The 25,574-nt window shown below is 46.2% G+C and overlaps 1 protein-coding gene across 1 annotated transcript in view; it reads right to left on the bottom strand.

Moving 5' to 3' along the window:
• The window catches only part of NPSR1 (neuropeptide S receptor 1), a 776,755-nt gene that overhangs the window by 303,358 nt on the left and 447,823 nt on the right, over positions 1-25,574 (bottom strand). The window lies entirely within an intron of this gene.

The raw sequence follows: 25,574 nt of genomic DNA, 5'->3' as shown, positions 1-25,574 counted from the left end.
CCAAAAGGCTTCCAATGAGTACAAGGAGAGCAGGCTACGGCTTTATACTTACTCTAATTAAAATCAGCCTATGGAGCAAACAGGCTAGTCAGGGATGCAACACCAGCTGGAGTCAGCCAGACCTCCAACTCAGTACAACTGCAAAAAGGGGGTCAGTAAGCACATCCCAATGGCTAGAAACATACAGGAAAAAAAGACAATGCAGCAGCACTCTGCAAACCAAATTCTGGTGCTAATGCTATCCTTATTTTGCAAATTTGAGATTCTTGGCAAATACATTTTGTACAAAGTTATTTGGTCCCGTCTGCCAAACGTCAAGGCGATCAGACGGGAACCTAACAGTAAATCCTACAAGTTGGGGCTCGTGCGCACAAACGTTTTTTGTGTTCTGTATACGGCCCGTATTTTGGTTCTGTATACGGTCCGTACAGGTAACCATTCATTTCAATACGTCTGCAGAAGATGCAGACAGCACTCTGTGTGCTGGCCGCATCTGTTGCTCCGCTCCATAGCCCCGCAAAAATTATGAGGCATGTCCTATTCTTGTCCGTTTTGCGGACAAGAATAAGCATTTCTATAATGGGCCTCCTGTTCCAAATTGCGAAAGGCACAGAGGAGGCATCCGTTTTTTGCGGATCCTCAATTTGCGGACAGCAAAAAACTGCACGGTCGTGTGCATGAGCCCTTATGTGCCATAATGGCCAGCATAAAATTCTGAGAGTGCAGGTTTCCGTCTGATAGAGATCCCCTTGACGTTTGGCAGACAGGCCCAAATAATTTTGTACAAAATGTATTTGCAACAGTCATTTAGGTAAATTTTAGCAAAATCATTTACTATGCAGGAACATAAATATCCTTGGGGCTTGTTCGAACGAACGTGCCATGTTTTGCGGTCTGCAAATTGCGGATCCGCAAAACACGGATGCAATTTGCGGAACAGAATGGACGGCCCATTTTTGTCCGCAAAACAGACAAGCATAGGACATCTGATCAATAGCTAGTGTAGTGAGGACTGGTGACAAGGGAAGCAAAGGGGCATGGTGTAAGACAGTTTATTCAATTATTATAAGAATGTGAGTATATTCAAAAGATTCTTATTTTCTTATAGTGGGCACTATAATTGTGTTTTGCAAAATTCACACAAACTTTGGAAGATCAGTTAAAGGGAATGCTTTATTAGAAAAGTAATTTCCATTTAAAGCAAGGGGCTCAAACACATGGCCTGCAGGCCAACTGTGGCCCCTGAGGCAGTCTTCTGCGCCCCTCATTAATTCAAGGCGGGGGTGGGTGCACTATAAAACCTTTCCCGACCGTCACTGTATATGTGCAGCAGAGGTCAGGTCTTTAAAATGGCACTGTGACCATGGCATCTGGAGAAGCTTTCCACAGGATCTATATGAAGAGTTCCTGGCTAATAGAGTGGTAGTTCCCATTGTGTTCTGCAGGTGGCAGTGCTCCATAGAAATATACAGAATTTCCCATACACTACTGTATTCAATTAAAATAGTGTAGAAGAGATCTAAAGGCATAGTGTTCCCTGTGTTGGCATCAGCCTCAGGGAACGAACTGCACATGCGCTAGCTGCGAGATTACATTACTCCTGCACACAAACGTGCATACTCTGTGGTCATGCTGCGGCCTGCAATGCACGAACGCCATCCGTGGGGCAGCCGCAGCGTGATCCGGCCGTTCAGCAAAAAGATAGATCATGTTCTATCTTTTTGCAGAATGGAAGTACAGGACGAAACCCCACGGAAGTAGTGCTTCCGTAGGGTTCTGTTCCGCACCATTCCGCATCTCCAGGTTTGCGGACCCATTGAATTGAATGGGTCCCCATCTGTGATGCGGAATGCACGCGGAACGGTGGCCGTGTATTGCGGATCTGCAAATGCGGTCCGCAATACGGCCATGGAGCGCAGACGTTCGTGTGCAATAGGCCTAACTTTGTGACGTCGGGGAGCAAGGAGGAGATTCGGAGGATGCGGGCGGTGCTGGGCTCCTTCACAGTGGGCGTGGCTGGGCTCCAGAAAAGTTAGTAACAGCCCCTTGGGCACCTTAATTGCCTCATTTACATATATATAAATTTGTTTTTTTTAACACAATAAAAGCACTGAGAGCTATGGGGAATGTATATTGCGGACGTGCTAGCGCCAATCTTGCAGCGCAAAATCCAGGTGACAGAATCCCTTTACTATAAGTGTAAAACATTTTATTTAAGTTAAAAAAAAGTTAAAAAAAAAATAAATAAAAATAAATAAACAACAAAAATATAAAGTAAATGGCATTAATAAACAGTACAGATTGTCCAGTAAGAAATAAGCCCCAACACAGCCCCATAAAAGTAAATATAAAAAAGTTATGATGGTCAAAATATGGCAATGCAAAGAAAAAATTATCTTTTTCCAAAGGTTTTTTCAGTATTTAAACAAAAGAAAGACTATATAAATGTTGTATCGCTGTAATCACAAAACAGATCAGATTTACTTCATAGGGAACACCATAAAAACAAAACCTATAAAAGTGTGGTGGAATTGTGTTTCTTTTCCAAATCCACCCCATTCAGAGTTTTTTTTTCCAACTTCCCAATGCATTATATGCAATAGTAAAAGGTGCCATTAGAAAGTACCAACTGGCCAGCAAAAATCAAACCCTTAGGGCCCTTGTAGACGAGCGTTGGTCATGCTGCGGGTCCGCATTGCAGCTCCCGGCCTGAACTCCCAGCGCTGCCGGGGTCACATAGCATTATATTGATTTATGATGCTATGTAACCCTGAGGCCCCTTTCACGCAGGCGAGAATTCCGTGCGGGTGCAATGCGTGAGGTAAACACGTTGCACCCGCACGGAATCCGGACCCATTCACATCAATGGGGCTGTTCAGATCAGTGGTGAGTTTCACGCATCATTTGTGCATTGCGTGAAAATCGCAGCATGTTCTACAGTGCTTTGCAAAAGTATTCACCACCTTTTGCGGCCATCACAGCTCCAAGTCGCTTTGGATAAGTCTCTATGAGCTTGCCACATCTTACTACTGGGATTTTTGCACATTCCTCCTTGCAAAACTGCTCCTGCAAGTTGGATGGCTTGCACTTGTGAAAATCAATCTATAAGTCTGACCACAGATTTTCTATTGGATTGAGATCTGGGCTTTGACTAGGCCATTTTAACACATTTACATTTACGTGTTGCTTTAGCAGTGTGTTTGGGGTAATTGTCCTGCTGGAAGGTGAACCTCCATCCTAGCCTCACATCACACACAGAGTGGTACAGATTTTGCTCAAGAATATCCCTGTATTTAGCACCATTCATCTTTCCCCCAACTCTGACCAGTTTCCCAGTCCCGGCTGCTGAAAAACAACCCGACAGCATGATGCTACCACCACCATGTCTCACTGTGGGGGATGGTGTTCTTTGGGTGATGTGATGTGTTGGGTTTTCGCCAGACATAGCGTTTTCTTTGATGGTCGAAAAGTTCAATTTTAGTCTCATCAGACCAGAGCACCTTCCTCCATACATTTTGGGAGTCTCCCAAATGCCTTTTTAGCAAACTCACAACATGCCTTTTTGTTTTTTTGCTGAAAGTAATAGCTTTCTTCTGGCCACTCTGCCCTAAAGCCCAACTCTATGGAGCGTACGGCTTATTCTTGTCTTATGTACAGATACTCCAGTCTCTGCTGTGGAACTCTGCAGCTCCTCCAGGGTTACCTTAGGAGTCTGTGCTGCCTCTCTGATTAATGCCCTCTTTGCCCAGTCCGTGAGTTTTGGTGGGCAGCTGTCTATTGGCAGGTTTGCTGTTGTGCCATGGACTTTCCATTTCGTTATGATAGATTTGATGGTGTTCCTGGGGATCATCAAAGATTTGGAGATTTTTTTTAACCTAACCCTGACTTGTACTCAACAACATTGTCCCTTACTTGTTCCTTGGTCTTCATGGCAGTGTTTGGTTAGTGATGCCTCTTGCTTAGGTGTTGCAGCCTCTGGGGCCTTTCCAAAAAGGTGTGTATATGTAATGACAGATCATGTGACACTTAGATTGCACACAAGTGGACATCATTTCACTAATTATGTGACTTCTGAAGGTAATTGGTTGCACCAGAGCTTTCTATGGGCTTCCTAACAAGGGGGGGGGGGGGGGGGGGAATACACGCACATGACAATTTTCTGTTTTCTATTTCTAAACAATAGTTTTATTTACATATTTACATATTTTTCTCATTTCACTTCACCAACTTAGACTATTGTGTTCTGATCGATCACATAACATTCAGATTAACAAAACATATACTGTATATTGTGCGTTTTTCACGCAAAACAGGCCCCATAGAAATGGATGGGGATGCGTGAAAATCGCATAGTGTCCGCAAGAAAGTGCGGATGCAAGGCAATTTTCACTCATGGTTGCTAGGAGATGATGTAAGTAAATTGATAAAAGTCAATTTACTGTATTATTTTCCCTTATAACATGGTTATAAAGGAAAATAATAGCATTCTTAATACAGAATGCTTACTAAAATGTGGATTGGGGGGTTAAAAAAAAAAAATTAACTCACCTCATCCTGTTGTTCGCGCAGCCGGCATCGTCTTCTTACTTCTTCTTTCAGGACCTGCCAAAGGACCTTTGATGACGTAATGTTTTTATTTTTTAACCCCTTAATCCACATTTTAGTAAGCATTCTTCATTAAGAATGCTTTTATTTTCCTTTATAACCATCTTATAAGAGAATATGATAAAATCTACAGAACACCTAATTCAAACCCGAACTTCTGTGAAGAAGTCTGGGTTCGGGTCTGGATACCACAATCAGTTTTTGTTCATGCACGTACAAAACGCATTGCACTTGCACGGAAAGAACTGAGCAACACAACGCAATCGCAGTCAAAACTTCATACGCACTCGCACGAAATTCCCTGATCGCAGAAGCAACACATCCGGACCTAATCCAGACATGCTCGTCTGCAAGGGGCCCTAGGCCCCTTTCACACGAGCGAGTTTTCCGCACGGGTGCAATGCGTGACGTAAACACATAGCATCCGCACTGAATCCTGAACCATTTATTTCAATGCGTGTGTGTTCATGAGCATTTTTTTCACGCATCAGTTCTGCTTTGCGTGAAAAACACAGCATGTTCTATATCCTGTGTTTTTTCACGCAGCCCTGGCCCCATAGAAGTGAATGGGACTTCAGTGAAAAACGCATTGCATCCACAAGCAGGTGCGGATGCAATGCAATTTTCACTGATGGTTGCTAAGAGATATTTGTGGTCATGGCTACGGCCAAGAGATATCCGAAGAACCCTAAGGAGAGAAACAACGGGAACAACCTAACCCAGCTAGGCGTGTCTTAGCTGACCTGACTAAATGGCTTGTTGTGTGCCCTAAGCCATTATCGTGGGTAGGCCTGTAAGTGGGCAAAAACCAAGCCAAGTAGGGTAGAAAAGGAACTCTAATGGCATGTGCAAACTAATCCCCAAGCCAACTGCAAGGTGTCAGGGATCTAGAGCGAAAAATTCGGGGTGTATGAGGCAAGACCAGAAGGAGACCTACAACCCATCTTGTGGATGACAAGGCCAGAGACATGATGCTCAATATTGCGGATACTGCCCCAAAGCGGAATGGAGGACCGGGAATACATTGTAAAATGGATCATGAAAACCAACTGAACCTTGTAAAGTTTTGGTTCTAGTGCGAGTACTGGCAATGCCCCAGCCTCAGGAGATCGTGGGACTGAAACCTGACTGCCTAGACTATGCAGGGATGAGGGCCAAAAGAACTATGTAGATAGGAAGAGAATCCTTGAATAGTACCCCAGACAACAGCTATCTGCTAGCCGTGGTCCGCGTCTTGTTCTACTGTGTGCCCCTGAGAATTGTTTTAACGCTTGAGACGTGAAGACCGACCTACTATCCGAATATTCTACCGTAAGGAAATGCTGAACCTTGTCCAAAACCCGATTTAACGTGGTTGTAGGGAGTCTGAGGTTAGTGCAACAAAAAGCTATGAGGCCATAATATACAAGATTCTATCTATGCCCTCCCATGTGTGAGGAAATGCAATTGCAATGAAGCCACCGGCGAAAATGAATTCCTGGTCGTGGTAAAAAGGCACAGACAACCATTGGTCGGACCCCTGAAGCCATGGGGCCGAAGCAACCACCAGGGGCCCATGGGGCCGGGCAGCCGCCGGGGTGCGAACCTTAGAATTGAGGACGCTGGGGAAAAGATTGGGATTTGACTCAACGGGTTTAGTAATCAACCGGGACTCGATAACCTAGAAAGACAATGACATGGGGTAAAGCTTCTTAATGAAATGAGGCTGAAATGAACCGCAAGTACTAATCTGTAAAATATTAATAAACAAAAGAAAACTTCTGAAAGGTGTGCCATGGAAAATAGTATCAGATGGCCCTATGACCTACCAATGTCGATGACAATTGTGAAATCCTCTAAGCCAAGAGCCACTCCAGCGAGTCCCTTATGGCGGGAGCCATGCCTGTGAGTCCCTTATGGCAGGAGCCATGTGTGCAAGTCCCTTATGGCGGGAGCCATGCGTGCGAGTCCCTTATGGCGGGAGCCATGCGTGCGAGTCCCTTATGGCGGGAGCCATGCGTGCGAGTCCTTTATGGCAGGAGCCATGCCTGCGAGTCCCTTATGGCGGGAGCCATGCCTGCGAGTCCCTTATGGCGGGAGCCATGCGTGCGAGTCCCATATGGCCGGAGCCATGCGTGCGAGTCCCATATGGCCGGAGCCATGCGTGCGAGTCCCATATGGCCGGAGCCATGCGTGCGAGACTCATATGGCAGAAGCCATGCTTGCGAGACTCATATGGCAGAAAAAAGTATCAGGTGGCCGTGCGAACTACAAGTGTCGGTGCCAATCGTGAGGTCCTATAAGCGAACAGCCACTCGGGCGAGCCTCTTATGTTTTTTTTTTTTAAACACTTATGCCGCACCAGAATGCCTTGGGGACTCGCATAACCATGACCCCCTCCAACAGCAAACCTTGGACACTAACCAGCCTACAACCATGTCGTACCCCTAACAAACAAAACAAAACATGAAAAACAGTCAAGGGGCCCCCGGAGCCATGAGGCCGGATCAATCATAGGGCCCCCAACCAGAGGCCCCCGAAGCCAGAGGGATGACGTTGTGGTGACGATAAGTAATTAAAACGTAAGCCGGACCTGATAGGATATGCAGAGGCTTGAATGATTGGATTGACTAGAAGGTGGCCTAAGGAACATAACTGCCAACAGGCGCTGAAAATATAGACATTAGAAATCCGAAGCACGTGCATACATAAAACACTAACCACCGTGAACAATAAAATGTAAACATGAAATTGAAACAGAGATGGGAGAAAAACAAGAGCCTGAGGCATTGCAAGTTCGCTAAGAGAAGTCTCTTATCGTGACAAACAAATGAACAGCTTGTGAAAACAGCAGGAGATTTACTCCTATTGGCCCACTGACCTCCGCTGAGGAGCTGTTTGGTGAACTGGGGCAGGAGACCAATCTGAGTGAATACAAACCAGAAGTAACAGGAGACCAGTCTGAGTGAATATGAACCAGGATTAAAGAACCAGAGCGGTGGGTGCAGACTGCCCCGGTCAGACTATTGAGTAAAACCATGACGTAGCAATGAACAGGAGAATGCAGCTTTGAGTGGAAGCAGAGTACAACATGATGTAACAACAAATGGGTGAATGGGGCTTTGGATGTGAGTGGTACCTAAAAAACATGGAATGGGCGCAGCTCCGAGTATGGGTAGCGCATGAAAAGCATGGTATAAGTAGACGTATGAATAAGCAGACGTAAGTATGAGTATTGACGTGATGCGAAAGCAGACACGTGAACGCAGCTCTAGTAGTGAGTGCAGTATAGGACAAGATGTAAAAGCAGACATGCGGACGCAGCTTTGGATGTGAACGGAATATTAACTTGATGTGACAGCAGACATCGAAAGCGGCTTTGGTGAGTGGGGTATACGACCTGGTGTAGCAGTATAAGTGTGAACACAACTCTGGGTATAAGCAGAGCATGAAATTTGGTATAACAGCAGCTCTGGTTGTGAACGGAGCATAACATAGATGTAACAGCGACATGAATGAAGTTCTTGAAATGGGCCTGGAAAGAACCTGTAGTAGTACAGGACGTGTGAAGGCAGCTCTGGGTGCGAGTAGAGTAAACCTGATATACCGATAGAGTGGGGTATGGCAGAGACTTATTCTAACAACAAAACATGACATATAGCGTAGTGTCAGCAGCGGCTGAACCTGACGGTCCAATTGTCACCCAACATTTAGCTTGTTCTGGGCGATCCAGGTAACAAGACAAATGACATAGCATGGTATCTGCAGTAGCTGAACCTGGGCGATCCAGGTGACATACAACATTTAACGTGGCCTGGACGATCCAGGTGACAACATTTAACGTGGCCTGGGCGATCCAGGTGACAACATTTAACGCAGCCTGGATGATCCAGGTGACATACAACATTTAACTCGGCCTGGGCGATCCAGGTGAAATACAACATTTAACATGGGCTGGACGATCCAGGTGACATACAACATTTAACGTGGCCTGGACGATCCAGGTGACATACAACATTTAACGTGGCCTGGACGATCCAGGTGACATACAACATTTAACATGGCCTGGACGATCCAGGTGACATACAACATTTAACGTGGCCTGGACGATCCAGGTGACATACAACATTTAACGTGGCCTGGACGATCCAGGTGACAACATTTAACGTGGCATGGGCGATCCAGGTGACAACATTTAACGCGGCCTGGACGATCCAGGTGACATACAACATTTAACGTGGCCTGGACGATCCAGGTAACACATAACATGTAACTCAGCCTGGGTGATCCAGGTAACAAGACAAATGACATAGCCGGTATCTGCAGTGGCTGAACCTGGGCAATCCAGGTGACATACAACATTTAACTCAGCCTGAGCGATCCAGGTAACAAGACAAAAACATATAGTATCACTGAAGTTCGGGTTTGGGTTAGGTGTTCTATTCATTTTATTCTTTTCCCTTATATCATGGTGTAAGGGATCGTCTTTTTATTCGGGGGGGGGGGGGGGGGGTCATTCTCACAGACTTCTTCCAGACAAAGGCTTTAGTGTCCAAATAGTGCATGTATTTGGCAGTCTTCATGCCACCTATATCTAGGGCCTTTACTCCACCAAGGCTGGGCCCCTTGGTGCAAACAAACCCCCTTTCCATGCTTTGCCGGGACTTTTTTGTTCTCACCCAGGCTCCTCTGGGTGAGATACACTCTTTCAATGGCCGCCATGTGGCCCTCTGGCAGCGCCACTCCCACAATGGTTATAATTGAAAATAATAGCATTCTTAATACAGAATGCTTACTAAAATGTGCCTTGAGGGGTTAATTTTTTTTTATAATTAACTCACCTCATCCACTTGTTCGCGCAACCTCTTCTTTTAGGACCTGCAAAAGGACATTTGATGACGCAATCGCGCTCACCACGACATATACCCATTTTAAAGTGCACCTGCACTACATATGTGCCAGGGGAAGGGAAAATAATACTGTCTGTGAGTTCAGGGACCCAGGGGGTGACATATCCCAATTTTTCTTTCTGTAAAGTACCCCTGTGCTGCATTTCTGAGAGTAAAATATAATCAGTTAAATCCATCTGTTCCATTGTGGGGTGACATATTTACATTTTTTGTTGTAAAGTACCTCTGAGGCCTGCACTGCATATGTGACAGGCAGGCACATAAATTCAGCAAATCCATCTGTTCCATTGTAGGGGGTGACAAGAAAAAACAAACCTGTACTTAATTTGTGAGATTGATAATTGATAACCTCAGTAAAATCTATCTGTTTCATTTATGGTTAAAGAAACCCTTTTTTGTACCTTTCTGCCCTGTACTGCATTTCTGACAGTCCAATAAAACCGCCAAATACTACAGTTACATTTTTTGGTGAAAATTTTTTGTTGCTATAAAGTACATTTGCAGCCTATGCTGCATTCCTATCAGTCAAATAAAACCATTAAATACCGCTGTTACATTTTTGGGCTTCAAAATCCCATTTTTGGGTGTAAAGTACCTCTGAGGCCTGCACATGCGACAGGCAGGCACATAAATTCAGCAACTGCATCTGTTCTATTGTAGGGGTGACATATCCACAATTTTTTATGTTAAAAACACCTGTGCTTCATTTGTGAGAGTGAAATATAATCACAGTTAAATCTAAATCTATGTTTCATTTAGGGTTAAAAAAAACTTTTTGGGGGGCAATAAAGTACTTTTTTGCCCTGTGCTGCATTTCTGACAGTCCCCAAAAAAGCCAAATATTGCAGTTCCGTTTTTTGGTGAAAATTTTTATTTTCAGTTGCTATAAAGTACATTTGCGGCCTACGCTGCGTCCCTGTCAGTCAAATAAGACCATTAAATACCGCTGTTACATTTTTGGGCTTCAAATTCCCTTTTTTGGGTGTAAAGTACCTCTGAGGCCTGCACCTGTGACAGGCAGGCACATATTTTCAGCAAATCCATCTGTTCCATTGTAGGGGTGACATATCCACCATTTTTTATGTTAAAAATCCCTGTGCTTCATTTGTCAGAGTGAAATATAATCACAGTTAAATCCATCTGTTTCATTTCGAGTTAAAAAAAAAACTTTTTGGGGGCAATAAAGTACCTTTTTGCCTTGTGCTGCATTTCTGGTATTTAAAGAAATAGTTACATCCATTTAGTTCATTGTGTTTGAGAAAAAAAACTTATTTTTTTGCAATAATGTCCCTTTACTGCCTGCACTGCATATCAGACCGAGCAATAAGTTTAAAACATTTGTCTGTTCCATTGTTGGGTGACATTACCCCATTTTGGCCATCAAGAAAACCCTGCTCTGCATTGTTCACAAGGAACTTAATTTAGTAAAAACATCTGTTACTTCGGTGGGTAACCGCAAAAATTTAGTAAAGCGTCAAACAAGGGACGTGGCCCTGGTCGTAGTGCTGGTGGAGCTCCTGTTGCAGGGGGAGGAGGTGGTCGATCTGTGCCAGCTACACACCCAAGTGTTTCAGGATGAGTACATGGGAGGACCACCGCAGCACAACAAGGAGGGCAGGGGTGAAGACTGGGTGGAAGATGATGTGGAGGACGATGAGTTCCTCGACCCCACATGGAGTCAAGGTCATGCGAGTGACCTGGCTAGTTCGGAGGAAGAGGTGGTTGTCGCACAGAGCCACCAGCAAAGCAAAAGAGGGAGCAGGGTGCAAAAGTGGAGCATCCGTCCCCTAGACCCTATGCCTGCTACTGTCCACCGCAGCAAGGGACCGAGCACACCAAAGCCAGCTCCAAGGAGTTCCCTGGCAGTGATTAGACTTTAATGGGGTTGCTCATCCCTATCATCTCCTAGCAACCATGCGTGAAAAACGCTCACCTTAAGCCACTTGTTCGCGCAGCCTGGCTTCTCTTCTTTTTCAGGACCTGGGTAAACGACCTTTGATGATGTCACTGCGCTCATCACACGGTCCATCACATGATCTATCACCAGGCCTCCACTCATACCGTTACAGGGTGTCATTCACTCAAATACCTTGCAAATAAAAAAAATTCTATCTAAAATTTTTCTGTGATATAATCACATTTGCAAGCCCGTGTGTGCCAGGCCCACACAGACTGTATTGTGGCCACTGGCTAGTGGCTAGGCCTCCACTCATACCGTTACAGGGTGTCATTCACTCAAATACCTTGCAGATAAAAAAAATCTATTTAAAATTTTTCTGTGATATAATCACATTTGCAAGCCCATGTGTGTCAGGCCCACACAGACTGTATTGTGGCCTCTGGCTATTGGCTAAGCCTCCACTCATACCGTTACAGGGTGTCATTCACTCAAATACCTTGCAGATAAAAAAAAAATATTTAAAATTTTTCTGTGATATAATCACATTTGCACGCCCGTGTGTGTCAGCCCCACACAGACTGTATTGTGGCCACTGGCTAGTGGCTAGGCCTCCACTCATACCGTTACAGGGTGTCATTCACTCAAATACCTTTGTCAGTATGGGATCTGCGTCTCCACTGCAGGGTGGCAGATCGCGGTCTACACATTGCAGCACTATGAGTCCTAGTACTGGCTTACCTTGTAGGAGACGCAGGTGCCCGTCAGCATACCGCTGCATCCGTCCTCTTTGCCAGGTGTCATCTGATGCACTATAGCACGCACGCGCGCACCTCTCCCTTTCTTATTGGAGTAGGCAGCTGGTTCCTGATTACCATCCCCACCCAGAGGCGGGACTATTTTGTATTTAAGGCAGCTTCACTCATCATGAAGTGCCCAAGCGTGGTTGTTGTACCTCTTGGCTCCCGCTGAAGCATTCCACTGTGTCTGTTTATTGGATTTCCTGGATTCTGACCTCCGCTTCATTTGACTACGCATCTGCCTGCTGTCTGTTTATTGGATCACCTGGATTATAGACCTCTGCACTGCCTGACTACGCGTCTGCCCATCTCCTCCTGTAAGTCTGCCTGGATCCAGACCCTGTACTGCCTGACAATGAGACCGCTTATATCTGCACTGCCTGACCATGCATCTGCCCATCTCCTCCTGTAAGTCTGCCTAGATCCAGACCCTGCGCTGCCTATGAGACTGCTTATATCTGCATGCTATATTGCTCTGAACTTTGTGTTGCCTGTATCTGTCAAGTGACTTTTGAATACTGTCTGCCAGTAAAGACCATCTGTTCCTTTATTCTGCCTTTGTTGGACTCTGTTCACACTACTGCAGGTAGCTGCATTCAAGGTAACAGGTGCAGACACCAGGGTCCTGTCTCTGAGAGTCAGCAGTCAGCAATATTGGAATAATTCCCAGTCCTCTATCAGCTGACACAGAGGATCCACATCCTCTGGTCGTAACAACCTTGCAAAAAAAAAATTGCATTTAAAATTTTTATCAAATAATCAAATTTTCAAGCCCGTGTGTGTCAGGCCCACACAGACTGTACTGTGCCCACTGCCCACCACTTATATAGGGTGCCACAGTACCTTGCAAGCATAGTACCACTTATCAATAAAAATAATGACAGGCAGAGGCAGGCCACCCCGCCGTCGTGGTCGTGGTACTGTGATTTCTACTGGCCCTGGAATAATGCCCAGTGTTCAGAGGCCACGTACCCTGAACTCAAAAAATTCAGGAGAAAATAGTTGACTGGCTTACACAGGACACCCAATCTTCAACAGCTTCCGCTAAGAACCTTCACGCACCATCCTCCTCCAGCTCAGCTTTGGTCACCTGCTCTCAAGTTACCACTCTCCCGCCCGCCGCCACCACCATCACTACCACCACAGCCGCTTCACTTGATCCCTCAGAGGAGTTATTTACACATCAGTTCAATGAAATTAGTGATGCGCAACCATTATTGCCAGAGGATGTAGATAACAGGGATATGTCTCAGTCAGGCAGCAGTACACACATGGACGTACAGTGTGATGATGATGTTGTACCCGCTGCTGCTTCCTTTGCTGAGGTGTCAGATACAAGTGAAGTGGTTGATGATGACGATGTGTCTGTGGATGCCACGTGGGTGCCTGCTCGAAAAGAAGAGGGGGAAAGTTCAGAAGGGGAGACAGAGAGAAGGAGGAGATGAGTTGGAAGCAGGGGGAGGTCGTTGCAAGGAGCTAGTGGCACAGTCAGACAGCATGTATCGGCACCCGGGGTCAGCCAGACAGCACGCCAATCAACGCATGCTGTTGCTACCACCAGAATGCCGTCATTGCAAAGCTCAGCAGTGTGGCATTTTTTTTGCGTGTCTGCCTCTGACAGCAGCGATGCCAAAAGAAACTGAGTCGTGGGAAATCCAACACCCACCTAGGTACAACTGCTTTGCGAAGACACATGATTGCACATCACAAACGCCTATGGGAGCAACACACTATGACGAGTAGAAGCAGCACACAAGCTCAAAGCCACCATCCTCCTCCTGGTCCAGCATCTTCAGCCACGTCAACCACTGCTGTCCTCCTTGCCCCCTCTCAACCACCCGTCACTCCACCTCTCACCTTCAGCAGTTCCATCTCATCTGCCCACAGTCAGGTCTGTAAAGGAAATGTTTGAGCGCAAGAAGCCAATGTCACAGAGTCACCCCCTTGTCTGGCGTCTAACAGCTGGCTGGACAGAACTCTTAGCGCGCCAGCTTTTACCATACCAGCTGATGGAGTCTGGGGCCTTCAAAAAATTTGTCGCTATTGGGACACCACAGTGGAAAGTACCCGGACACTTTTTTTTTTCAAATAAGGCAATCCCAAACCTCTATTCAGTGATTGAAAAGGAAGCCATGGAATCTCTGGCATACAGTGTTGAGGCAAGGGTCCATCTGACCACTGATACCTGGTCTGCAAAGCACGGTCAGGGCAGGTATATCACCTACACTGCGCATTGGGTCAACCTGCTGACGGCTGCCAAGCATGGAATGCGTGGCTCTGCAGCGTAGTTGGTGACACCGCCACGACTTGCAAGCAGGCCTACTGCCACCTCCTCTACTCCTCCTACTCCATCCTCTTCCATAACCTCCTCGGCTGAGTCCTCTTCTGCTGCTGCGTCTGGCTGCACATCAACTGAATCCCCTCAGCTCCCCAGGGGCTATTCCACATCCCCGATATGACAGTGTCACGCTGTCTTGGGGTTGACTAGCCTGAAAGCAGAGAGCCACACCGTACCAGCACTCCTGTTCGCCCTGAACGCACAGGTGGATCAGTGGCTGACCCCGCACCAACTGGAGATTGGCAAAGTGGTGTGTGACAATGGAAGCAATTTGTTGGCGGCATTGAATTTGGGCAAGTTGTTACATGTGCCGTGCATGGCACATGTGTTGAATCTCATCATACAACGCTTTGTGTCTTAAGCAGGCCAGGAAGGTGTGTGGCCATTTCAGGCGTTCCTACACGGCCATGGCGCACTTTTCAGACATTCAGCACTGAAATAACATGCCAGTGAGGCACTTGATTTGCGACAGCCCGATACGTTGGAATTCAACACTCCTAATGTTCGACCGCCTGCTCCAACAAGAAAAAGCCATCAATGAGTATTTGTATGTCCGGGGTGCTAGGACAGCCTCTGCGGAGCTGGGAATTTTTTTACCACGTAACTGGACGCTCATGCGCAATGCCTGTAGGATCGTGTCCTTTTGAGGAGGTGACAAACCTAGTCAGTCGCACCGAAGGCACCATCAGCGACCTCATCCCATTTGTTTTCTTCCTGGAGCGTGCCCTGCGAAGAGTGCTGGATCAGGCTGTAGATGAGTGTGAAGAGGAAGAGTTGTGGTCACCATCACCACCAGAAACAGCCTTGTCATCATCGCTTGCCAGACCTGTGGCAACGCTGGAAGAGGAGTCTGAGGAAGAGGAGTCAGAGGAGGAATGTGGCTTTTAGGAGGAGGAAGACCAACCACAGCAGGCATCCCAGGGTGCTCGTTGTTGTCACCTATCTGGGACCCGTGGTGTTGTACGTGGCTGGGGGGAAGAACAGACCGTCAATGACATCAGTGAGGACGAGGAACGGGAAATGAGTAGCTCGGCATCCAACCATGTGCAAATGGGGTCTTTAATGCCCTCATGTCTGTTGAGGGACCCTCGTATAAAAAGGATGAAGGAGAACGACCTGTACTGGGTGGCCACGCTACTAGACCCCCGGTATAAGCAGAAAGTGGTGGAAATGTTACCAAATTACCGGAAGTCAGAAAGGATGCAGCAGTCAAAACCAAACTAAAAAATACACACAGCTTATAAGGGGGATGTCACAGCACAACTGGAATAGGTGAAAGTAATCCTCCTCCTACCACAACCACGGCAGAAAGGACAGGACGCTTTACAGATGTGTTGTTGATGGAGGACATGCAGAGCTTTTTCAGTCCTACACATCGCCACAGCCCTTCGGGATCCATCCTTAGAGAACGACTCGACCAACAGGTAGCAGACTACCTCGCCTTAACTGCAGATATCGACACTCTGAGGAGCGATGAACCCCTTGACTACTGGGTGTGCAGGCTTGACCTGTGGCCTGAACTATCCCAGTTTGCGATAGAACTTCTGGCCTGCCCCGCTTCAAGTGTCCTGTCAGAAAGGACCTTCAGTGCAGCAGAAGGCATTGTCACTGACAAAAGAAGTCACCTCGGTCAAAAAAGTGTTGATTAGCTCACCTTCATTAAGATGAATGAGGCATGGATCCCGAAGGGACTGACAGTGGGGGATACGTTTGACTAACAAAAGGCCTGATGACATGCCTTGGACTCAAAATGGTCCCCACGCTGCTGTATTTAATGTCTGCATACCAGATGACTTTCGTGAATTCTCCGCCACCAACTAGGGTTCAAGCTGCAATGTTTTAGTCACCTTTCTGCCTGGAAAACATCTATTTTTCTGTAGCAGTGGCTGCAACAATACCTAATTTTACAGGCATGTGTGCTGCACTGTGGCTGCAAAAACAAAACAAAAAATAGGCACATACATTATTATTATTATTATTTATTATTTAAGCGCCATTCATTCCATAGCGCTGTACATATGATAAGCGGTGCACATACATAACAGACAATTGTACTAATCATAAACAAGATGCGTTACAAACTGGTACAGAAGGAGACTGGTACAAACTGGTTACAAAATGGTACAGAAGGGAATTGACATGTGTCGATTCCCCTTTGTGATGGGTACCTTGTTGTGGTGAAGGTGTTTGCGTATCACAATGAAGCGATCATCACCTCTATGAGTGTGTTGGCAATGTTGCCACACCCCAGATAAGGCCGTTGCTTCATTATGATCAGACTAAAAGCGATCGGCTGGATCATTTTTCATTGAAAAAACATTTTTATTTTATTTTTATTAGTTGTATGGGTTTTTAATACATAAAATAAACTATTAAGAGACTTTATTATGATTTTTTTAATCCCCATCAATTCCAAAACAAAGCAAGTACAGAGCTCAGAACAAAATTATTTCAGGATGTTGTTAATTCGACAATGATTATTCAATTCAACACACGTCCCCAGATAGGGGACGTAACAGTGATTAAACTGATAGGAATAGTACTAGTTAAGACACCGCTCATATAGGGTGTCACAGCACATTGCTCCGTGCACGCGCAGTGCCCCAACTTGGGAGGACCGACCAAGCTGCTTTTTCCATCTCCCGGTTCCTAAAATCAATTCAGTTTGGTAAATCAGAGTTTGGTCTGTCACTGTGAAGGCAGTCGAAGGTACCCGGCCTAAATTTTTTTTCACAAAAGGCAATCCCTGATATGGGATGTAACAGGGATTAAACTGATGAGAATAGTACTACAGAAAATATCACTCATAGTGGGTGTGACAGTAAATTGCACGGCGCAGACGCAGTGACCGTGGCGTGGATTCAAACAAAGGGGAGGGAGCCAGCGTTTTTTAACCATCTCCCGTTCGAAAAATCTATTTAATAAATGGACCCCAGATTGGGGACGTTACGTAACAGGGATTAAACTGATGAGAACCGTACTACAGAAAATACCACTCATAGCGGGTGTGACAGTAAATTGCACGGCGCAGACGCAGTGACCGTGGCATGGATTCAAACGAAGGGGAGGGAGCCAGCGTTTTTTTAACCATCTCCCCGTTTGAAAAATCAATTCAATTCACCTTTCGAGGACCCTTGGTGTTGTACGTGGCTGGGTGGAGGAAGAAACCTTCAATGACATCAACGGGACATGGCTAGCTTGGTATCCAACCTTGTACAAATGGGAAGTTTGCGGTTGGGCAAATGGACTGTTTGCGGTTGTTTGCAGTACATTAAAAGGGGAGTTTGGTCTGTCAATGTCTGTGAAGCGGGCGTAACCCTTACACTACCTGATCGATACAACATCATACCTGATCGTATACACACACTGGATGTTTTAAACCACGTTCAAAAAAACATTTAGGATTGTTAGGTGATTTATACCCTTTATGGATTAAAATCCAACTCTGCGTCAACTATGTAATTTTCAATGGGAGTTTTGCCATGGAACCCCCTCCGGCATGCCACAGTCCAGGTGTTAGTCCCCTTGAAACAACTTTTCCATCATTACTGTGGCTAGAAAGTGTCCCTGTGGGTTTTAAAATTCGCCTGACTATTGAAGTCAATGGCGGTTCGCCTGGTTCGCCAGTTCGCAAACATTTGCAGAAATTTGCGCTCGCCGTTCGCGAATGGAAAATTTTATGTTCGCGACATCTCTAGTGATCATTAGTAGGGATGAGCGAACCCAAACTGTATAGTTCGGGTTCGTACTGAATTTTGGGGTGTCCGTGACACGGACCCGAACCTGGGATATTTTCGTAAAAGTCTGGGTTCCAGTTCGGTGTTCGTCGCTTTCTTGGCGCTTTTTGAAAGGCTGCAAAGCAGCCAATCAACAAGCGTCATACTACTTGCCCCAAGAGGCCGTCACAGCCATGCCTACTATTGGCATGGCTGTGAATGGCCAGAGCACCATGTGACCCAGCCTCTATTTAAGCTGGAGTCACGTAGCGCCGCACGTCACTCTGCTCTGATCAGCAGAGGGAAAGGCTGCAGCCGCGACGTTAGGGCGAGATTAGGCAGTGATTAACTCCTTCAAAAGACTTCATTCAGAGATCGATCTGCAGCTGTGGATGATTGAACTGCTGCTATTGAATTGCTCACAGTTTTTAGGCTGCCCAGAGCGTTTTTCAGTCACTTTTTTCTGGGGTGATCGGCGGCCATTTTGTGTCTTGTGGTGCGCCAGCACAAGCTGCCACCAAGTGCATTTAACCCTCAATGGTGTGGTTGTTTTTTGGCTAAATCCTACATCAGGGTCAAGCTGTCACACCAAGTGAATTTAACCATCAATAGTCTGGTTATTTTTTGGCCATATACTACATCAGGGGCAAGCTGTCACCAAGTGCATTTAACCCTCAATGGTGTGGTTGTTTTTTGGCTAAATCCTACATCAGGGTCAAGCTGTCACACCAAGTGCATTTAACCATCAATAGTCTGGTTATTTTTTGGCCATATACTACATCAGGGGCAAGCTGAGCCTGTCACCAAGTGCATTTAACCCTCAATGGTGTGGTTGTTTTTTGGCTAAATCCTACATCAGGGTCAAGCTGTCACACCAAGTGCATTTAACCATCAATAGTCTGGTTATTTTTTGGCCATATACTACATCAGGGGCAAGCTGAGTCTGTCACCAAGTGCATTTAACCCTCAATAGTCTGGTTGGTCAAGCTGTCACACCAAGTGCATTTAACCATCAATAGTGTGGATATTTTTGGGCCATATCCCAGTCTAATTCTGTCAGTAAACGTATACCTGTCACCCAGCGCCTAAATACTAGGCCTCAAATTTATATCCAGCTAAATCTGTCGTTACTGCTGTGGCTGGTCAAGTTATTTAGTGTCCGTCAAAGCACATTTTCTGTTCTGGGTTGAAATACAATTCCCAATTTAGCAATTTCCTAATTTTGTGGTTTCTGCTGTATGAGAGCTATTTTAAATCTATCCATAAAAGGGTATATCAGATTTAAGGTGCACATAGGGTCATTCTGAATAACTTCACACACACGCTACTGTGCATTTCCAAGTCTAATTTTGTCAGTAAACCTATACCTGTCACCCAGCGCCTAAATACTAGGCCTCAAATTTATATCCAGCTAAATCTGTCGTTACTGCTGTGGCTGGTCAAGTTATTTAGTGTCCGTCAAAGCACATTTTTTGTTCTGGGTTGAAATACAATTCCCAATTTAGCAATTTCCTAATTTAGTGGTTTCTGCTGTATCAGAGCTATTTTAAATCTATCCCTAAAAGGGTATATCAGATTTAAGGTGCACATAGGGTCATTCTGAATAACTTCACACACACGCTACTGTGCATTTCCAAGTCTAATTTTGTCAGTAAACCTATACCTGTCACCCAGCGCCTAAATACTAGGCCTCAAATTTATATCCAGCTAAATCTGTCGTTACTGCTGTGGCTGGGCAAGTTATTTAGTGTCCGTCAAAGCACATTTTTTGTTCTGGGTTGAAATACAATTCCCAATTTAGCAATTTCCTAATTTAGTGGTTTCTGCTGTATCAGAGCTATTATAAATCTATCCATAAAAGGGTATATCAGATTTAAGGTGCACATAGGGTCATTCTGAATAACTTCACACACACGCTACTGTGCATTTCCAAGTCTAATTCTGTCAGTAAACCTATACCTGTCACCCAGCGCCTAAATACTTGGCCTCAAATTTATATCCAGCTAAATCTGTCGTTACTGCTGTGGCTGGTCAAGTTATTTAGTGTCCGTCAAAGCACATTTTTTGTTCTGGGTTGAAATACAATTCCCAATTTAGCAATTTCTTAATTTAGTGGTTTCTGCTGTATCAGAGCTATTTTAAATCTATCCCTAAAAGGGTATATCAGATTCAAGGTGCACATAGGGTCATTCTGAATAACTTCACACACACGCTACTGTGCATTTCCAAGTCTAATTCTGTCAGTAAACCTATACCTGTCACCCAGCGCCTAAATACTAGGCCTCAAATTTATATCCAGCTAAATCTGTCATTACTGCTGTGGCTGGTCAAGTTATTTAGTGTCCGTCAAAGCACAGTTTTTGTTCTGGGTTGAAATACAATTCCCAATTTAGCAATTTCCTAATTTAGTGGTTTCTGCTGTATCAGAGCTATTTGAAATCTATCCCTAAAAGGGTATATCAGATTCAAGGTGCACATAGGGTCATTCTGAATAACTTCACACACATGCTACTGTGCATTTCCAAGTCTAATTCTGTCAGTAAACCTATACCTGTCACCCAGCGCCTAAATACTAGGCCTCAAATTTATATCCAGCTAAATCTGTCGTTACTGCTGTACTGCTGTGGCTGGGCAAGTTATTTAGTGTCCATCAAAGCACATTTTTTGTTCTGGGTTGAAATACAATTCCCAATTTAGCAATTTCCTAATTTAGTGGTTTCTGCTGTATCAGAGCTATTTTAAATATATCCCTAAAAGGGTAAATAATTGTTACGCTGAGCGCTCCGGGTCCCCTGCTGGCCTCGGAGCGCTCACAGCGTATGCCCCCAGGCAGCACTCCAGTGTCTCGGCGTGTGCGTCCTCGCTCTCTAGGGCGCGCGTGCGCCGGGACTCTTAGATTCAAAGGGCCAGTGCACCAGTGATTGGTGCCTGGTCCAAAAGGGTTATTAAGGGTTAAGGTTTGTGAGAGGCAGTGCTGACTTAATTAGGCTGCACCTGTGCACTGCCCATTTATACCTTCTCCTCCCACAGCTTCCTGCCGGATCTTTGTGCCTTGTGCCTCAGAGAAAGCGTTCCACTGTGTTTGTTTGCCTTGCCTGTTGCCGAACCCGTTGCTACCGTCTACTCGCCTTTTAACCTTTGCCGCCTGCCCTGACCTCTGCTACGTCCGACTACGCTCTTGCCTTCTCCCTGTGTACCACGCCTTATCAGCTGCCAGAGAGGTCGAGTTGTTACTAGGGGACACGACCTGGTAGTTACCGCCGCAGCAAATCCATCCCGCCTTGCGGCGGGCTCTGGTGAAGACCAGTAACTGCTTAGAACCGGTCCTTTAGTACAACCCGCGCCATCGCCTCTCTGGTCCAGAGGATCCACTACCTGTCCTGCCGGTACGTGACAATAATATTCAAGGTGCACATAGGGTCATTCTGAATAACTTCACACACACGCTACTGTGCATTAACAAGTCTAATTCTGTCAGTAAACCTATACCTGTCACCCAGCGCCTAAATACTAGGCCTCAAATTTATATCCAGCTAAATCTGTCGTTACTGCTGTACTGTTGTGGCTGGGCAAGTTATTTAGTGTCCGTCAAAGCACATTTTTTGTTCTGGGTTGAAATACAATTCCCAATTTAGCAATTTCCTAATTTAGTGGTTTCTGCTGTATCAGAGCTACTTTAAATCTATCACTAAAAGGGTATATCAGATTCAAGGTGCACATGAATCGATCTGAATAACTTCACACACACGCTACTGTGCATTTCCAAGTCTAATTTTGTCAGTAAACTTATACCTGTCACCCAGCGCCTAAATACTAGGCCTCAAATTTATATCCAGCCAAATCTGTCGTTGCTGCTGTACTGCTGTGGCTGGGCAAGTTATTTAGTGTCCGTCAAAGCACATTTTTTGTTCTGGGTTGAAATACAATTCCCAATTTAGCAATTTCCTAATTTAGTGGTTTCTGCTGTATCAGAGCTATTTTAAATCTATCCATAAAAGGGTATATAATATTCAAGGTGCACATAGGGTCATTCTGAATAACTTCACACACACGCTACTGTGCATTTCCAAGTCTAATTCTGTCAGTAAACCTATACCTGTCAACCAGCGCCTAAATACTAGGTCTCAAATTTATATCCAGCTAAATCTGTCGTTACTGCTGTACTGTTGTGGCTGGGCAAGTTATTTAGTGTCCGTCAAAGCACATTTTTTGTTCTGGGTTGAAATACAATTCCCAATTTAGCAATTTACTAATTTAGTGGTTTCTGCTGTATCAGAGCTATTTTAAATCTATCCCTAAAAGGGTATATCAGATTCAAGGTGCACATAGGGTCATTCTGAATAACTTCACACACACGCTACTGTGCATTTCCAAGTCTAATTCTGTCAGTAAACCTATACCTGTCACCCAGCGCCTAAATACTAGGCCTCAAATTTATATCCAGCTAAATCTATCGTTACTGCTGTACTGTTGTGGCTGGGCAAGTTATTTAGCGTCCGTCAAAGCACAGTTTTTGTTCTGGGTTGAAATACAATTCCCAATTTAGCAATTTCCTAATTTAGTGGTTTCTGCTGTATCAGGCCTACTTTAAATACATCCCTAAAAGGGTATATCAGAATCAAGGTGCTGATAGGGTCATTCTCAATAACTTCACACACACGCTACTGTGCATATCCCAGTCTAATTCTCTCCGTAAAACGTATACCTGTCACCCAGCGCCTAAATACTAGGCCTCAAATTCATAGTCAGTTAAATCTGTGGTTACTGCTGTGCCTGTATTAGTGTAATATGGTACCTAAATAGATAGCCAGATAGTGTTAGGTGTCTGTAAAAAAAGGCCTGAATTTGAATTCAATACATTGGGCCAAATAATATTTTTGTTGTTGTGGTGAACGATAATAATGAGGAAAACATCTAGTAAGGGACGCGGACGTGGACATGGTCGTGGTGGTGTTAGTGGACCCTCTGGTGCTGGGAGAGGACGAGGCCGTTCTGCCACATCCACACGTCCTAGTGTACCAACTACCTCAGGTCCCAGAAGCCGCCAGAATTTACAGCGATATATGGTGGGGCCCAATGCCGTTTTAAGGATGGTAAGGCCTGAGCAGGTACAGGCATTAGTCAATTGGGTGGCCGACAGTGGATCCAGCACGTTCACATTATCTCCCACCCAGTCTTCTGCAGAAAGCGCACAGATGGCGCCTGAAAACCAACCCCATCAGTCTGTCACATCACCCCCATGCATATCAGGGAAACTGTCTGAGCCTCAAGTTATGCAGCAGTCTCTTATTCTGTTTGAAGACTCTGCTGGCAGGGTTTCCCAAGGGCATCCACCTAGCCCTTCCCCAGCGGTGGAAGACATAGAATGCACTGACGCACAGCCACTTATGTTTCCTGATGATGAGGACATGGGAATACCACCTCAGCAAGTCTCTGATGATGACGAAACACAGGTGCCAACTGCTGCGTCTTTCTGCAGTGTTTTGACTGAACAGGAGGTCAGGGATCAAGACTGGGTGGAAGACGATGCAGGGGACGATGAGGTCCTAGACCCCACATGGAATGAGGGTCGTGCCACTGACTTTCACAGTTCGGAGGAAGAGGCAGTGGTGAGACCGAGCCAACAGCGTAGCAAAAGAGGGAGAAGTGGGCAAAAGCAGAACACCCGCCACCAAAGACTCCATCTGCTACTGACCGCCGCCATCTTGGACCGAGCACCCCAAAGGCAGCTTCAAGGAGTTCCCTGGCATGGCACTTCTTCAAACAATGTGCTGACGACAAGACCCGAGTGGTTTGCACCCTGTGCCATCAGAGCCTGAAGCGAGGCATTAACGTTCTGAACCTTAGCACAACCTGCATGACCAGGCACCTGCATGCTAAGCATGAACTGCAGTGGAGTGAACACCTTAAAAACAAGGAAGTCACTCAGGCTCCCCCTGCTACCTCTTCTGCTGCTGCCGCCTCGGCCTCTTCTGCTGCTGCCGCCTCGGCCTCTTCCTCCGCCTCTGGAGGAACGTTGGCACCTGCCGCCCAGCAAACACGGGATGTACCACCAACACCACCACCACCTCCGTCACCAAGTATCTCAACCATGTCACATGGCAGCGTTCAGCTCTCCATCTCACAAACATTTGAGAGAAAGCGTAAATTCCCACCTAGCCACCCTCGATCCCTGGCCCTGAATGCCAGCATTTCTAAACTACTGGCCTATGAAATGCTATCATTTAGGCTGGTGGACACAGACAGCTTCAAACAGCTCATGTCGCTTGCTGTCCCACAGTATGTTGTTCCCAGCCGCCACTACTTCTCCAAGAGAGCCGTGCCTTCCCTGCACAACCAAGTATCCGATAAAATCAAGTGTGCACTGCGCAACGCCATCTGTAGCAAGGTCCACCTAACCACAGATACGTGGACCAGTAAGCACGGCCAGGGACGCTATATCTCCCTAACTGCACACTGGGTAAATGTAGTGGCAGCTGGGCCCCAGGCAGAGAGCTGTTTGGCGCACGTCCTTCCGCCGCCAAGGATCGCAGGGCAACATTCTTTGCCTCCTGTTGCCACCTCCTCCTTCTCGGCTTCCTCCTCCTCTTCTTCCACCTGCTCATCCAGTCAGCCACACACCTTCACCACCAACTTCAGCACAGCCCGGGGTAAACGTCAGCAGGCCATTCACCGCACAGGAGTTGTGGCGTGGTATAGAACAACAGACCAACGAGTGGTTGCTGCCGGTGAGCCTCAAGCCCGGCCTGGTGGTGTGCGATAATGGGCGAAATCTCGTAGCAGCTCTGGGACTAGCCGGTTTGACGCACATCCCTTGCCTTGCGCATGTGCTGAATTTGGTGGTGCAGAAGTTCATTCACAACTACCCCGACATGTCAGAGCTGCTGCATAAAGTGCGGGCCGTCTGTTCGCGCTTCCGGCGTTCACATCCTGCCGCTGCTCGCCTGTCAGTGCTACAGCGTAACTTCGGCCTTCCCGCTCACCGCCTCATATGCGATGTGCCCACCAGGTGGAACTCCACCTTGCACATGCTGGACAGACTGTGCGAGCAGCAGCAGGCCATAGTGGAGTTTCAGCTGCAGCACGCACGGGTCAGTCGCACTGCGGAACAGCACCACTTCACCACCAATGACTAGGCCTCCATGCGAGACCTGTGTGCCCTGTTGCGCTGTTTCGAGTACTCCACCAACATGGCCAGTGGCGATGACGCCGTTATCAGCGTTAGAATACCACTTCTATGTCTCCTTGAGAAAACACTTAGGGCGATGATGGAAGAGGAGGTGGCCCAGGAGAAGGAGGAGGAGGAGGAAGAGGGGTAATTTTTAGCAC

The sequence above is a fragment of the Bufo gargarizans genome, chromosome 5 (assembly GCF_014858855.1).
Source record: "Bufo gargarizans isolate SCDJY-AF-19 chromosome 5, ASM1485885v1, whole genome shotgun sequence".
Taxonomy (NCBI): Eukaryota; Metazoa; Chordata; class Amphibia; order Anura; family Bufonidae; genus Bufo; species Bufo gargarizans.
This window is presented reverse-complemented; position numbering and strand designations above follow the sequence as displayed.